The sequence below is a fragment of the Channa argus genome, chromosome 2 (assembly GCF_033026475.1).
Source record: "Channa argus isolate prfri chromosome 2, Channa argus male v1.0, whole genome shotgun sequence".
Taxonomy (NCBI): domain Eukaryota; kingdom Metazoa; phylum Chordata; class Actinopteri; order Anabantiformes; family Channidae; genus Channa; species Channa argus.
In genome coordinates, this window is record NC_090198.1 from 1 (window position 1) to 16,127 (window position 16,127).

Sequence of the window (16,127 nt, forward strand, 5' to 3'; positions counted from 1 at the left end):
CAACCTTGAGCGAGTAAAAGTAATGGCATCAGAACGGCGTAACTACACCAGGGGCATGGCCGGGGGCAGTGCTGTTCCAGTCCTCGTTAGTATAGTGGACAGTATCTCCGCCTGTTGTAATTGACATCCTAGGGCTGCTGCTGCAAGTGCAGCTACTTTTCATGGGAGAAAGTCTCTATTTCCATTAATAGTATGTGGTGGCTTTGTCCAAACTGAGGCTGTTTACAAATTGGTTCTTAACTTTCATCTGTAGTCTCGCATAACCCTTTTCGATTTCTTTGACCAATTTGCACTTGCTGCTTGCCCTTTTCGATTTCTTTGACCAATTTGCACATGCTGTTTGCCATATCGCGTGCACCAAGAAGAGGGCATGCAATTGCAGGAAAGGAACTCCTCAACAGGTACTCAAAACTGAAATTGAACGACGACCATTGCAACTTTAGCCAGTAATGGTCCGCTCAGTCAAAGGCACACAGCCTTTGTCCAGCGACTAGTCTGGCGTGACTGCAAACGAGCAATGCTGTTCCAGTCCTCGTTAGTATAGTGGACAGTATCTCCGCCTGTCACGCGGAAGACCGGGGTTCGATTCCCCGACGGGGAGAGTCTTTTTGCCTTTGTCCCGGACAGTTGAAATTTCCCGCAATACGTCTTCGGCTTGGTTGAGGAGGCTTGCATTTCCAAATGATGGCCAGAAGAAGTCATCGGGTGTTGTGCCAAAATAGCTCAGTTGGGAGAGCGTTAGACTGAAGATCTAAAGGTCCCTGGTTCGATCCCGGGCTTCGGCATTACACCACCTCTGTCTTGCGTACGATGCCAAGAGTTCCCTAACCTTTTGTTTTTGTACTTAAGACGGTTTGGAAGGTAGTCTCTACGTGTGCCATTCTGTGATTTCAGGTTGTTTTACGGAGCAAGCATGTGTAAGAACTTAGTCAACCCACTGACACAGCTTGAGTGTAAATGTCATCTTAAAATAACAACAATTGTGTTTCTGCCTGATTTCAGGCCAGGGACCTTTCACGTGTGAGGCAAACTTGATAACCGCTACACCACAGATACCGGCGACTTTGACGAGCTACTTCAGAGCGTAGGCAAAAGCAGGCTTTCACATTCAGGCCCGTAGGTAACGTTCCTTTTCAAATGCAGATTGCCGGAGAACGTAGGGGCGTAATTTGACAAGTGATGCATTTTTGTCCAACCTTGAGCGATTAAAAGTAATGGCATCAGAACAGCGTAAGTACACCAGGGGCATGGCCGGGGGCAGTGCTGTTCCAGTCCTCGTTAGTATAGTGGACAGTATCTCCGCCTGTTGTAATTGACATCCTAGGGCTGCTGCTGCAAGTGCAGCTATTTTTCATGGGAGAAAGTCTCTATTTCCATTAATAGTATGTGGTGGCTTTGTCCAAACTGAGGCTGTTTACAAATTGGTTCTTAACTTTCTTCTGTAGTCTCGCATAACCCTTTTCGATTTCTTTGACCAATTTGCACTTGCTGCTTGCCCTTTTCGATTTCTTTGACCAATTTGCACATGCTGTTTGCCATATCGCGTGCACCAAGAAGAGGGCATGCAATTGCAGGAAAGGAACTCCTCAACAGGTACTCAAAACTGAAATTGAACGACGACCATTGCAACTTTAGCCAGTAATGGTCCGCTCAGTCAAAGGCACACAGCCTTTGTCCAGCGACTACTCTGGCGTGACTGCAAACGAGCAGTGCTGTTCCAGACCTCGTTAGTATAGTGGACAGGATCTCCGCCTGTTGTAATTGACATCCTAGAGCTGCTGCTGCAAGTGCAGCTAATTTTCATTGGAGAAAGTCTCTATTTCGATTAATAGTATGTGGTGGCTTTGTCCAAACTGAGGCTGTTTAGAAATTGGTTCTTAACTTTCTTCTGTAGTCTCGCATAACCCTTTTCGATTTCTTTGACCAATTTGCACATGCTGTTTGCCATATCGCGTGCACCAAGAAGAGGGCATGCAATTGCAGGAAAGGAACTCCTCAACAGGTAACTCAAAACTGAAATTGAACGACGACCATTGCAAGCATGTGTAAGTACTTAGTCAACCCACTGACACAGCTTGAGTGTGAATGTCATCTTAAAATAACAACAATTGTGTTTCTGCCTGGTTTCAGGCCAGGGACCTTTCACGTGTGAGGCGAACTTGATAACCGCTACACCACAGAAATCGGCGACTTTGACGAGCTACTTCAGAGCGTAGCTTCCCAGCAAGAAGAATACCACGGTCGTGGAAGTTTACTCCTCAGGGGTTTTGGGATGAAAGGATCTTTATCGAACTTTGTAGTACTAAAACCAAAAGTGTTGCCTTTCTAATTGTTAGAGCTGAGACAACCCCTTTTACAAGGCAATCCACCCAGACTGACTGTGCACATGATAATGGATAGCAAAAGGGTTTCTGCCTGATTTCGAACGAGGGACCTTTATGCATGTTAGGCCAAGGTGATATCCACTACACTACAGAATTTAGCCACGTAGGGTATTACTTTCAGAGGGTAGCATCTAACCACAAAGCGACACATTATCGTGCAAGGTCGACTCTAAGGGGCTTTCCAAAATCCTAGTGCACAATAGGTACTTTCTCAGCTTAATGGGGACCATGCTCATATGTGGAGGCTGATCGGTCCAATGCTAAGCCAGTGTAGCGTGGAGAGGGGATTGAAGCTGTGGTAATTGACATCCTAGGGGTGCTGCTTCAGTGCAGCTGTTTTTCATGGGAGAAACAAAGGCTGTTTAGAAATTGGTTGTTAACAATCTTCTGTAGTCTCGCAAAACCCTTTTTGATTTCTTTGACCAATTTGCACATGCTGTTTGCCATATCGCGTCCAACAAGAAGAGGGCGCGCAATTGTAGTCAACAGATACTCAAAACTGAAATTGAATAACGACCATTGCAACTTTAGCCAGTAATCGTCCGCTCTTTCAAAGACACAGCCTTTTTTCGGCGACTACTCTGGAGTGACTGCAAAAGATCTAACAGGCAAAAGCAGGTTTTCACATTCAGGCCCGTAGGTAACGTTCCTTTTCAAATGCAGATTGACGGAGAACGTAGGAGCGTAATTTGACAATTGATTCATTTTTGTCCAACCTTGAGCGAGTAAAAGTAATGGCATCAGAACGGCGTAACTACACCAGGGGCATGGCCGGGGGCAGTGCTGTTCCAGTCCTCGTTAGTATAGTGGACAGTATCTCCGCCTGTTGTAATTGACATCCTAGGGCTGCTGCTGCAAGTGCAGCTATTTTTCATGGGAGAAAGTCTCTATTTCCATTAATAGTATGTGGTGGCTTTGTCCAAACTGAGGCTGTTTACAAATTGGTTCTTAACTTTCTTCTGTAGTCTCGCATAACCCTTTTCGATTTCTTTGACCAATTTGCACTTGCTGCTTGCCCTTTTCGATTTCTTTGACCAATTTGCACATGCTGTTTGCCATATCGCGTGCACCAAGAAGAGGGCATGCAATTGCAGGAAAGGAACTCCTCAACAGGTACTCAAAACTGAAATTGAACGACGACCATTGCAACTTTAGCCAGTAATGGTCCGCTCAGTCAAAGGCACACAGCCTTTGTCCAGCGACTACTCTGGCGTGACTGCAAACGAGCAGTGCTTTTCCAGTCCTCGTTAGTATAGTGGACAGTATCTCCGCCTGTTGTAATTGACATCCTAGGGCTGCTGCTGCAAGTGCAGCTACTTTTCATGGGAGAAAGTCTCTATTTCCATTAATAGTATGTGGTGGCTTTGTCCAAACTGAGGCTGTTTACAAATTGGTTCTTAACTTTCTTCTGTAGTCTCGCATAACCCTTTTCGATTTCTTTGACCAATTTGCACTTGCTGCTTGCCCTTTTCGATTTCTTTGACCAATTTGCACATGCTGTTTGCCATATCGCGTGCACCAAGAAGAGGGCATGCAATTGCAGGAAAGGAACTCCTCAACAGGTACTCAAAACTGAAATTGAACGACGACCATTGCAACTTTAGCCAGTAATGGTCCGCTCAGTCAAAGGCACACAGCCTTTGTCCAGCGACTAGTCTGGCGTGACTGCAAACGAGCAATGCTGTTCCAGTCCTCGTTAGTATAGTGGACAGTATCTCCGCCTGTCACGCGGAAGACCGGGGTTCGATTCCCCGACGGGGAGAGTCTTTTTGCCTTTGTCCCGGACAGTTGAAATTTCCCGCAATACGTCTTCGGCTTGGTTGAGGAGGCTTGCATTTCCAAATGATGGCCAGAAGAAGTCATCGGGTGTTGTGCCAAAATAGCTCAGTTGGGAGAGCGTTAGACTGAAGATCTAAAGGTCCCTGGTTCGATCCCGGGCTTCGGCATTACACCACCTCTGTCTTGCGTACGATGCCAAGAGTTCCCTAACCTTTTGTTTTTGTACTTAAGACGGTTTGGAAGGTAGTCTCTATGTGTGCCATTCTGTGATTTCAGGTTGTTTTACGGAGCAAGCATGTGTAAGAACTTAGTCAACCCACTGACACAGCTTGAGTGTAAATGTCATCTTAAAATAACAACAATTGTGTTTCTGCCTGATTTCAGGCCAGGGACCTTTCACGTGTGAGGCAAACTTGATAACCGCTACACCACAGATACCGGCGACTTTGACGAGCTACTTCAGAGCGTAGGCAAAAGCAGGCTTTCACATTCAGGCCCGTAGGTAACGTTCCTTTTCAAATGCAGATTGCCGGAGAACGTAGGGGCGTAATTTGACAAGTGATGCATTTTTGTCCAACCTTGAGCGATTAAAAGTAATGGCATCAGAACAGCGTAAGTACACCAGGGGCATGGCCGGGGCCAGTGCTGTTCCAGTCCTCGTTAGTATAGTGGACAGGATCTCCGCCTGTTGTAATTGACATCCTAGGGCTGCTGCTGCAAGTGCAGCTATTTTTCATTGGAGAAAGTCTCTATTTCGATTAATAGTATGTGGTGGCTTTGTCCAAACTGAGGCTGTTTAGAAATTGGTTCTTAACTTTCTTCTGTAGTCTCGCATAACCCTTTTCGATTTCTTTGACCAATTTGCACATGCTGTTTGCCATATCGCGTGCACCAAGAAGAGGGCATGCAATTGCAGGAAAGGAACTCCTCAACAGGTAACTCAAAACTGAAATTGAACGACGACCATTGCAAGCATGTGTAAGAACTTAGTCAACCCACTGACACAGCTTGAGTGTAAATGTCATCTTAAAATAACAACAATTGTGTTTCTGCCTGGTTTCAGGCCAGGGACCTTTCACGTGTGAGGCGAACTTGATAACCGCTACACCACAGAAATCGGCGACTTTGACGAGCTACTTCAGAGCGTAGCTTCCCAGCAAGAAGAATACCACGGTCGTGGAAGTTTACTCCTCAGGGGTTTTGGGATGAAAGGATCTTTATCGAACTTTGTAGTACTAAAACCAAAAGTGTTGCCTTTCTAATTGTTAGAGCTGAGACAACCCCTTTTACAAGGCAATCCACCCAGACTGACTGTGCACATGATAATGGATAGCAAAAGGGTTTCTCCCTGATTTCGAACGAGGGACCTTTATGCATGTTAGGCCAAGGTGATATCCACTACACTACAGAATTTAGCCACGTAGGGTATTACTTTCAGAGGGTAGCATCTAACCACAAAGCGACACATTATCGTGCAAGGTCGACTCTAAGGGGCTTTCCAAAATCCTAGTGCACAATAGGTACTTTCTCAGCTTAATGGGGACCATGCTCATATGTGGAGGCTGATCGGTCCAATGCTAAGCCAGTGTAGCGTGGAGAGGGGATTGAAGCTGTGGTAATTGACATCCTAGGGGTGCTGCTTCAGTGCAGCTGTTTTTCATGGGAGAAACAAAGGCTGTTTAGAAATTGGTTCTTAACAATCTTCTGTAGTCTCGCAAAACCCTTTTTGATTTCTTTGACCAATTTGCATATGCTGTTTGCCATATCGCGTCCAACAAGAAGAGGGCGCGCAATTGTAGTCAACAGATACTCAAAACTGAAATTGAATAACGACCATTGCAACTTTAGCCAGTAATCGTCCGCTCTGTCAAAGACACAGCCTTTTTTCGGCGACTACTCTGGAGTGACTGCAAAAGATCTAACAGGCAAAAGCAGGTTTTCACATTCAGGCCCGTAGGTAACGTTCCTTTTCAAATGCAGATTGACGGAGAACGTAGGAGCGTAATTGGACAATTGATTCATTTTTGTCCAACCTTGAGCGAGTAAAAGTAATGGCATCAGAACGGCGTAACTACACCAGGGGCATGGCCGGGGGCAGTGCTGTTCCAGTCCTCGTTAGTATAGTGGACAGTATCTCCGCCTGTTGTAATTGACATCCTAGGGCTGCTGCTGCAAGTGCAGCTATTTTTCATGGGAGAAAGTCTCTATTTCCATTAATAGTATGTGGTGGCTTTGTCCAAACTGAGGCTGTTTACAAATTGGTTCTTAACTTTCTTCTGTAGTCTCGCATAACCCTTTTCGATTTCTTTGACCAATTTGCACTTGCTGCTTGCCCTTTTCGATTTCTTTGACCAATTTGCACATGCTGTTTGCCATATCGCGTGCACCAAGAAGAGGGCATGCAATTGCAGGAAAGGAACTCCTCAACAGGTACTCAAAACTGAAATTGAACGACGACCATTGCAACTTTAGCCAGTAATGGTCCGCTCAGTCAAAGGCACACAGCCTTTGTCCAGCGACTACTCTGGCGTGACTGCAAACGAGCAGTGCTGTTCCAGTCCTCATTAGTATAGTGGACAGGATCTCCGCCTGTTGTAATTGACATCCTAGGGCTGCTGCTGCAAGTGCAGCTATTTTTCATTGGAGAAAGTCTCTATTTCGATTAATAGTATGTGGTGGCTTTGTCCAAACTGAGGCTGTTTAGAAATTGGTTCTTAACTTTCTTCTGTAGTCTCGCATAACCCTTTTCGATTTCTTTGACCAATTTGCACATGCTGTTTGCCATATCGCGTGCACCAAGAAGAGGGCATGCAATTGCAGGAAAGGAACTCCTCAACAGGTAACTCAAAACTGAAATTGAACGACGACCATTGCAAGCATGTGTAAGTACTTAGTCAACCCACTGACACAGCTTGAGTGTGAATGTCATCTTAAAATAACAACAATTGTGTTTCTGACTGGTTTCAGGCCAGGGACCTTTCACGTGTGAGGCGAACTTGATAACCGCTACACCACAGAAATCGGCGACTTTGACGAGCTACTTCAGAGCGTAGCTTCCCAGCAAGAAGAATACCACGGTCGTGGAAGTTTACTCCTCAGGGGTTTTGGGATGAAAGGATCTTTATCGAACTTTGTAGTACTAAAACCAAAAGTGTTGCCTTTCTAATTGTTAGAGCTGAGACAACCCCTTTTACAAGGCAATCCACCCAGACTGACTGTGCACATGATAATGGATAGCAAAAGGGTTTCTGCCTGATTTCGAACGAGGGACCTTTATGCATGTTAGGCCAAGGTGATATCCACTACACTACAGAATTTAGCCACGTAGGGTATTACTTTCAGAGGGTAGCATCTAACCACAAAGCGACACATTATCGTGCAAGGTCGACTCTAAGGGGCTTTCCAAAATCCTAGTGCACAATAGGTACTTTCTCAGCTTAATGGGGACCATGCTCATATGTGGAGGCTGATCGGTCCAATGCTAAGCCAGTGTAGCGTGGAGAGGGGATTGAAGCTGTGGTAATTGACATCCTAGGGGTGCTGCTTCAGTGCAGCTGTTTTTCATGGGAGAAACAAACGCTGTTTAGAAATTGGTTCTTAACAATCTTCTGTAGTCTCGCAAAACCCTTTTTGATTTCTTTGACCAATTTGCACATGCTGTTTGCCATATCGCGTCCAACAAGAAGAGGGCGCGCAATTGTAGTCAACAGATACTCAAAACTGAAATTGAATAACGACCATTGCAACTTTAGCCAGTAATCGTCCGCTCTGTCAAAGACACAGCCTTTTTTCGGCGACTACTCTGGAGTGACTGCAAAAGATCTAACAGGCAAAAGCAGGTTTTCACATTCAGGCCCGTAGGTAACGTTCCTTTTCAAATGCAGATTGACGGAGAACGTAGGAGCGTAATTTGACAATTGATTAATTTTTGTCCAACCTTGAGCGAGTAAAAGTAATGGCATCAGAACGGCGTAACTACACCAGGGGCATGGCCGGGGGCAGTGCTGTTCCAGTCCTCGTTAGTATAGTGGACAGTATCTCCGCCTGTTGTAATTGACATCCTAGGGCTGCTGCTGCAAGTGCAGCTATTTTTCATGGGAGAAAGTCTCTATTTCCATTAATAGTATGTGGTGGCTTTGTCCAAACTGAGGCTGTTTACAAATTGGTTCTTAACTTTCTTCTGTAGTCTCGCATAACCCTTTTCGATTTCTTTGACCAATTTGCACTTGCTGCTTGCCCTTTTCGATTTCTTTGACCAATTTGCACATGCTGTTTGCCATATCGCGTGCACCAAGAAGAGGGCATGCAATTGCAGGAAAGGAACTCCTCAACAGGTACTCAAAACTGAAATTGAACGACGACCATTGCAACTTTAGCCAGTAATGGTCCGCTCAGTCAAAGGCACACAGCCTTTGTCCAGCGACTACTCTGGCGTGACTGCAAACGAGTAGTGCTTTTCCACTCCTCGTTAGTATAGTGGACAGTATCTCCGCCTGTCACGCGGAAGACCGGGGTTCGATTCCCCGACGGGGAGAGTCTTTTTGCCTTTGTCCCGCACAGTTGAAATTTCCCGCAATACGTCTTCGGCTTGGTTGAGGAGGCTTGCATTTCCAAATGATGGCCAGAAGAAGTCATCGGGTGTTGTGCCAAAATAGCTCAGTTGGGAGAGCGTTAGACTGAAGATCTAAAGGTCCCTAGTTCCATCCCGGGCTTCGGCATTACACCACCTCTGTCTTGCGTACGATGCCAAGAGTCCCCTAACCTTTTGTTTTTGTACTTAAGACGGTTTGGAAGGTAGTCTCTATGTGTGCCATTCTGTGATTTCAGGTTGTTTTACGGAGCAAGCATGTGTAAGAACTTAGTCAACCCACTGACACAGCTTGAGTGTAAATGTCATCTTAAAATAACAACAATTGTGTTTCTGCCTGATTTCAGGCCAGGGACCTTTCACGTGTGAGGCAAACTTGATAACCGCTACACCACAGATACCGGCGACTTTGACGAGCTACTTCAGAGCGTAGGCAAAAGCAGGCTTTCACATTCAGGCCCGTAGGTAACGTTCCTTTTCAAATGCAGATTGCCGGAGAACGTAGGGGCGTAATTTGACAAGTGATGCATTTTTGTCCAACCTTGAGCGATTAAAAGTAATGGCATCAGAACAGCGTAAGTACACCAGGGGCATGGCCGGGGCCAGTGCTGTTCCAGTCCTCGTTAGTATAGTGGACAGGATCTCCGCCTGTTGTAATTGACATCCTAGGGCTGCTGCTGCAAGTGCAGCTATTTTTCATTGGAGAAAGTCTCTATTTCGATTAATAGTATGTGGTGGCTTTGTCCAAACTGAGGCTGTTTAGAAATTGGTTCTTAACTTTCTTCTGTAGTCTCGCATAACCCTTTTCGATTTCTTTGACCAATTTGCACATGCTGTTTGCCATATCGCGTGCACCAAGAAGAGGGCATGCAATTGCAGGAAAGGAACTCCTCAACAGGTAACTCAAAACTGAAATTGAACGACGACCATTGCAAGCATGTGTAAGAACTTAGTCAACCCACTGACACAGCTTGAGTGTGAATGTCATCTTAAAATAACAACAATTGTGTTTCTGCCTGGTTTCAGGCCAGGGACCTTTCACGTGTGAGGCGAACTTGATAACCGCTACACCACAGAAATCGGCGACTTTGACGAGCTACTTCAGAGCGTAGCTTCCCAGCAAGAAGAATACCACGGTCGTGGAAGTTTACTCCTCAGGGGTTTTGGGATGAAAGGATCTTTATCGAACTTTGTAGTACTAAAACCAAAAGTGTTGCCTTTCTAATTGTTAGAGCTGAGACAACCCCTTTTACAAGGCAATCCACCCAGACTGACTGTGCACATGATAATGGATAGCAAAAGGGTTTCTGCCTGATTTCGAACGAGGGACCTTTATGCATGTTAGGCCAAGGTGATATCCACTACACTACAGAATTTAGCCACGTAGGGTATTACTTTCAGAGGGTAGCATCTAACCACAAAGCGACACATTATCGTGCAAGGTCGACTCTAAGGGGCTTTCCAAAATCCTAGTGCACAATAGGTACTTTCTCAGCTTAATGGGGACCATGCTCATATGTGGAGGCTGATCGGTCCAATGCTAAGCCAGTGTAGCGTGGAGAGGGGATTGAAGCTGTGGTAATTGACATCCTAGGGCTGCTTCCTCAGTGCAGCTGTTTTTCATGGGAGAAACAAAGGCTGTTTAGAAATTGGTTCTTAACAATCTTCTGTAGTCTCGCAAAACCCTTTTTGATTTCTTTGACCAATTTGCACATGCTGTTTGCCATATCGCGTCCAACAAGAAGAGGGCGCGCAATTGTAGTCAACAGATACTCAAAACTGAAATTGAATAACGACCATTGCAACTTTAGCCAGTAATCGTCCGCTCTGTCAAAGACACAGCCTTTTTTCGGCGACTACTCTGGAGTGACTGCAAAAGATCTAACAGGCAAAAGCAGGTTTTCACATTCAGGCCCGTAGGTAACGTTCCTTTTCAAATGCAGATTGACGGAGAACGTAGGAGCGTAATTGGACAATTGATTCATTTTTGTCCAACCTTGAGCGAGTAAAAGTAATGGCATCAGAACGGCGTAACTACACCAGGGGCATGGCCGGGGGCAGTGCTGTTCCAGTCCTCATTAGTATAGTGGACAGTATCTCCGCCTGTTGTAATTGACATCCTAGGGCTGCTGCTGCAAGTGCAGCTATTTTTCATGGGAGAAAGTCTCTATTTCCATTAATAGTATGTGGTGGCTTTGTCCAAACTGAGGCTGTTTACAAATTGGTTCTTAACTTTCTTCTGTAGTCTCGCATAACCCTTTTCGATTTCTTTGACCAATTTGCACTTGCTGCTTGCCCTTTTCGATTTCTTTGACCAATTTGCACATGCTGTTTGCCATATCGCGTGCACCAAGAAGAGGGCATGCAATTGCAGGAAAGGAACTCCTCAACAGGTACTCAAAACTGAAATTGAACGACGACCATTGCAACTTTAGCCAGTAATGGTCCGCTCAGTCAAAGGCACACAGCCTTTGTCCAGCGACTACTCTGGCGTGACTGCAAACGAGCAGTGCTTTTCCAGTCCTCGTTAGTATAGTGGACAGTATCTCCGCCTGTCACGCGGAAGACCGGGGTTCGATTCCCCGACGGGGAGAGTCTTTTTGCCTTTGTCCCGGACAGTTGAAATTTCCTGCAATACGTCTTCGGCTTGGTTGAGGAGGCTTGCATTTCCAAATGATGGCCAGAAGAAGTCATCGGGTGTTGTGCCAAAATAGCTCAGTTGGGAGAGCGTTAGACTGAAGATCTAAAGGTCCCTGGTTCGATCCCGGGCTTCGGCATTACACCACCTCTGTCTTGCGTACGATGCCAAGAGTCCCCTAACCTTTTGTTTTTGTACTTAAGACGGTTTGGAAGGTAGTCTCTATGTGTGCCATTCTGTGATTTCAGGTTGTTTTACGGAGCAAGCATGTGTAAGAACTTAGTCAACCCACTGACACAGCTTGAGTGTAAATGTCATCTTAAAATAACAACAATTGTGTTTCTGCCTGATTTCAGGCCAGGGACCTTTCACGTGTGAGGCAAACTTGATAACCGCTACACCACAGATACCGGCGACTTTGACGAGCTACTTCAGAGCGTAGGCAAAAGCAGGCTTTCACATTCAGGCCCGTAGGTAACGTTCCTTTTCAAATGCAGATTGCCGGAGAACGTAGGGGCGTAATTTGACAAGTGATGCATTTTTGTCCAACCTTGAGCGATTAAAAGTAATGGCATCAGAACAGCGTAACTACACCAGGGGCATGGCCGGGCCCAGTGCTGTTCCAGTCCTCGTTAGTATAGTGGACAGGATCTCCGCCTGTTGTAATTGACATCCTAGGGCTGCTGCTGCAAGTGCAGCTATTTTTCATTGGAGAAAGTCTCTATTTCGATTAATAGTATGTGGTGGCTTTGTCCAAACTGAGGCTGTTTAGAAATTGGTTCTTAACTTTCTTCTGTAGTCTCGCATAAAACTTTTCGATTTCTTTGACCAATTTGCACATGCTGTTTGCCATATCGCGTGCACCAAGAAGAGGGCATGCAATTGCAGGAAAGGAACTCCTCAACAGGTAACTCAAAACTGAAATTGAACGACGACCATTGCAAGCATGTGTAAGAACTTAGTCAACCCACTGACACAGCTTGAGTGTGAATGTCATCTTAAAATAACAACAATTGTGTTTCTGCCTGGTTTCAGGCCAGGGACCTTTCACGTGTGAGGCGAACTTGATAACCGCTACAACACAGAAATCGGCGACTTTGACGAGCTACTTCAGAGCGTAGCTTCCCAGCAAGAAGAATACCACGGTCGTGGAAGTTTACTCCTCAGGGGTTTTGGGATGAAAGGATCTTTATCGAACTTTGTAGTACTAAAACCAAAAGTGTTGCCTTTCTAATTGTTAGAGCTGAGACAACCCCTTTTACAAGGCAATCCACCCAGACTGACTGTGCACATGATAATGGATAGCAAAAGGGTTTCTCCCTGATTTCGAACGAGGGACCTTTATGCATGTTAGGCCAAGGTGATATCCACTACACTACAGAATTTAGCCACGTAGGGTATTACTTTCAGAGGGTAGCATCTAACCACAAAGCGACACATTATCGTGCAAGGTCGACTCTAAGGGGCTTTCCAAAATCCTAGTGCACAATAGGTACTTTCTCAGCTTAATGGGGACCATGCTCATATGTGGAGGCTGATCGGTCCAATGCTAAGCCAGTGTAGCGTTTAGAGGGGATTGAAGCTGTGGTAATTGACATCCTAGGGGTGCTGCTTCAGTGCAGCTGTTTTTCATGGGAGAAACAAAGGCTGTTTAGAAATTGGTTCTTAACAATCTTCTGTAGTCTCGCAAAACCCTTTTTGATTTCTTTGACCAATTTGCACATGCTGTTTGCCATATCGCGTCCAACAAGAAGAGGGCGCGCAATTGTAGTCAACAGATACTCAAAACTGAAATTGAATAACGACCATTGCAACTTTAGCCAGTAATCGTCCGCTCTGTCAAAGACACAGCCTTTTTTCGGCGACTACTCTGGAGTGACTGCAAAAGATCTAACAGGCAAAAGCAGGTTTTCACATTCAGGCCCGTAGGTAACGTTCCTTTTCAAATGCAGATTGACGGAGAACGTAGGAGCGTAATTTGACAATTGATTCATTTTTGTCCAACCTTGAGCGAGTAAAAGTAATGGCATCAGAACGGCGTAACTACACCAGGGGCATGGCCGGGGGCAGTGCTGTTCCAGTCCTCGTTAGTATAGTGGACAGTATCTCCGCCTGTTGTAATTGACATCCTAGGGCTGCTGCTGCAAGTGCAGCTATTTTTCATGGGAGAAAGTCTCTATTTCGATTAATAGTATGTGGTGGCTTTGTCCAAACTGAGGCTGTTTAGAAATTGGTTTTTAACTTTCTTCTGTAGTCTCACATAACCCTTTTCGATTTCTTTGACCAATTTGCACTTGCTGCTTGCCCTTTTCGATATCTTTGACCAATTTGCACATGCTGTTTGCCATATCGCGTGCACCAAGAAGAGGGCATGCAATTGCAGGAAAGGAACTCCTCAACAGGTACTCAAAACTGAAATTGAACGACGACCATTGCAACTTTAGCCAGTAATGGTCCGCTCAGTCAAAGGCACACAGCCTTTGTCCAGCGACTACTCTCGCGTGACTGCAAACGAGCAGTGCTTTTCCAGTCCTCGTTAGTATAGTGGACAGTATCTCCGCCTGTCACGCGGAAGACCGGGGTTCGATTCCCAGACGAGGAGAGTCTTTTTGCCTTTGTCCCGGACAGTTGAAATTTCCCGCAATACGTCTTCGGCTTGGTTGAGGAGGCTTGCATTTCCAAATGATGGCCAGAAGAAGTCATCGGGTGTTGTGCCAAAATAGCTCAGTTGGGAGAGCGTTAGACTAAAGATCTAAAGGTCCCTGGTTCGATCCCGGGCTTCGGCATTACACCACCTCTCTCTTGCGTACGATGCCAAGAGTCCCCTAACCTTTTGTTTTTGTACTTAAGACGGTTTGGAAGGTAGTCTCTATGTGTGCCATTCTGTGATTTCAGGTTGTTTTACGGAGCAAGCATGTGTAAGAACTTAGTCAACCCACTGACACAGCTTGAGTGTAAATGTCATCTTAAAATAACAACAATTGTGTTTCTGCCTGATTTCAGGCCAGGGACCTTTCACGTGTGAGGCAAACTTGATAACCGCTACACCACAGATACCGGCGACTTCGACGAGCTACTTCAGAGCGTAGGCAAAAGCAGGCTTTCACATTCAGGCCCGTAGGTAACGTTCCTTTTCAAATGCAGATTGCCGGAGAACGTAGGGGCGTAATTTGACAAGTGATGCATTTTTGTCCAACCTTGAGAGATTAAAAGTAATGGCATCAGAACAGCGTAAGTACACCAGGGGCATGGCCGGGGCCAGTGCTGTTCCAGTCCTCGTTAGTATAGTGGACAGGATCTCCGCCTGTTGTAATTGACATCCTAGGGCTGCTGCTGCAAGTGCAGCTATTTTTCATTGGAGAAAGTCTCTATTTCGATTAATAGTATGTGGTGGCTTTGTCCAAACTGAGGCTGTTTAGAAATTGGTTCTTAACTTTCTTCTGTAGTCTCGCATAACCCTTTTCGATTTCTTTGACCAATTTGCACATGCTGTTTGCCATATCGCGTGCACCAAGAAGAGGGCATGCAATTGCAGGAAAGGAACTCCTCAACAGGTAACTCAAAACTGAAATTGAACGACGACCATTGCAAGCATGTGTAAGAACTTAGTCAACCCACTGACACAGCTTGAGTGTGAATGTCATCTTAAAATAACAACAATTGTGTTTCTGCCTGGTTTCAGGCCAGGGACCTTTCACGTGTGAGGCGAACTTGATAACCGCTACACCACAGAAATCGGCGACTTTGACGAGCTACTTCAGAGCGTAGCTTCCCAGCAAGAAGAATACCACGGTCGTGGAAGTTTACTCCTCAGGGGTTTTGGGATGAAAGGATCTTTATCGAACTTTGTAGTACTAAAACCAAAAGTGTTGCCTTTCTAATTGTTAGAGCTGAGACAACCCCTTTTACAAGGCAATCCACCCAGACTGACTGTGCACATGATAATGGATAGCAAAAGGGTTTCTGCCTGATTTCGAACGAGGGACCTTTATGCATGTTAGGCCAAGGTGATATCCACTACACTACAGAATTTAGCCACGTAGGGTATTACTTTCAGAGGGTAGCATCTAACCACAAAGCGACACATTATCGTGCAAGGTCGACTCTAAGGGGCTTTCCAAAATCCTAGTGCACAATAGGTACTTTCTCAGCTTAATGGGGACCATGCTCATATGTGGAGGCTGATCGGTCCAATGCTAAGCCAGTGTAGCGTGGAGAGGGGAGTGAAGCTGTGGTAATTGACATCCTAGGGGTGCTGCTTCAGTGCAGCTGTTTTTCATGGGAGAAACAAAGGCTGTTTAGAAATTGGTTCTTAACAATCTTCTGTAGTCTCGCAAAACCCTTTTTGATTTCTTTGACCAATTTGCACATGCTGTTTGCCATATCGCGTCCAACAAGAAGAGGGCGCGCAATTGTAGTCAACAGATACTCAAAACTGAAATTGAATAACGACCATTGCAACTTTAGCCAGTAATCGTCCGCTCTGTCAAAGACACAGCCTTTTTTCGGCGACTACTCTGGAGTGACTGCAAAAGATCTAACAGGCAAAAGCAGGTTTTCACATTCAGGCCCGTAGGTAACGTTCCTTTTCAAATGCAGATTGACGGAGAACGTAGGAGCGTAATTTGACAATTGATTCATTTTTGTCCAACCTTGAGCGAGTAAAAGTAATGGCATCAGAACGGCGTAACTACACCAGGGGCATGGCCGGGGGCAGTGCTGTTCCAGTCCTCGTTAG

General features: G+C 45.6%; 8 non-coding genes across 8 annotated transcripts; all 8 read left to right on the top strand.

Moving 5' to 3' along the window:
• The first annotated feature begins 529 nt into the window (after positions 1-529).
• On the top strand, positions 530-601 carry trnad-guc (transfer RNA aspartic acid (anticodon GUC)). Its single transcript has one exon. It is a non-coding gene; the product is annotated as a tRNA-Asp (tRNA).
• A 111-nt stretch (positions 602-712) lies between these two features.
• Positions 713-785, top strand: trnaf-gaa (transfer RNA phenylalanine (anticodon GAA)). The gene has a single exon. It is a non-coding gene; the product is annotated as a tRNA-Phe (tRNA).
• A 3,289-nt stretch (positions 786-4,074) lies between these two features.
• On the top strand, positions 4,075-4,146 carry trnad-guc (transfer RNA aspartic acid (anticodon GUC)). The gene has a single exon. It is a non-coding gene; the product is annotated as a tRNA-Asp (tRNA).
• Positions 4,147-4,257: 111 nt separating this feature from the next.
• Positions 4,258-4,330, top strand: trnaf-gaa (transfer RNA phenylalanine (anticodon GAA)). The gene has a single exon. It is a non-coding gene; the product is annotated as a tRNA-Phe (tRNA).
• A 4,295-nt stretch (positions 4,331-8,625) lies between these two features.
• trnad-guc (transfer RNA aspartic acid (anticodon GUC)) lies at positions 8,626-8,697 on the top strand. The gene has a single exon. It is a non-coding gene; the product is annotated as a tRNA-Asp (tRNA).
• A 2,575-nt stretch (positions 8,698-11,272) lies between these two features.
• Positions 11,273-11,344, top strand: trnad-guc (transfer RNA aspartic acid (anticodon GUC)). The gene has a single exon. It is a non-coding gene; the product is annotated as a tRNA-Asp (tRNA).
• Positions 11,345-11,455: 111 nt separating this feature from the next.
• trnaf-gaa (transfer RNA phenylalanine (anticodon GAA)) lies at positions 11,456-11,528 on the top strand. The gene has a single exon. It is a non-coding gene; the product is annotated as a tRNA-Phe (tRNA).
• Positions 11,529-14,102: 2,574 nt separating this feature from the next.
• On the top strand, positions 14,103-14,175 carry trnaf-aaa (transfer RNA phenylalanine (anticodon AAA)). Its single transcript has one exon. It is a non-coding gene; the product is annotated as a tRNA-Phe (tRNA).
• The last annotated feature ends 1,952 nt before the right edge of the window (positions 14,176-16,127 follow it).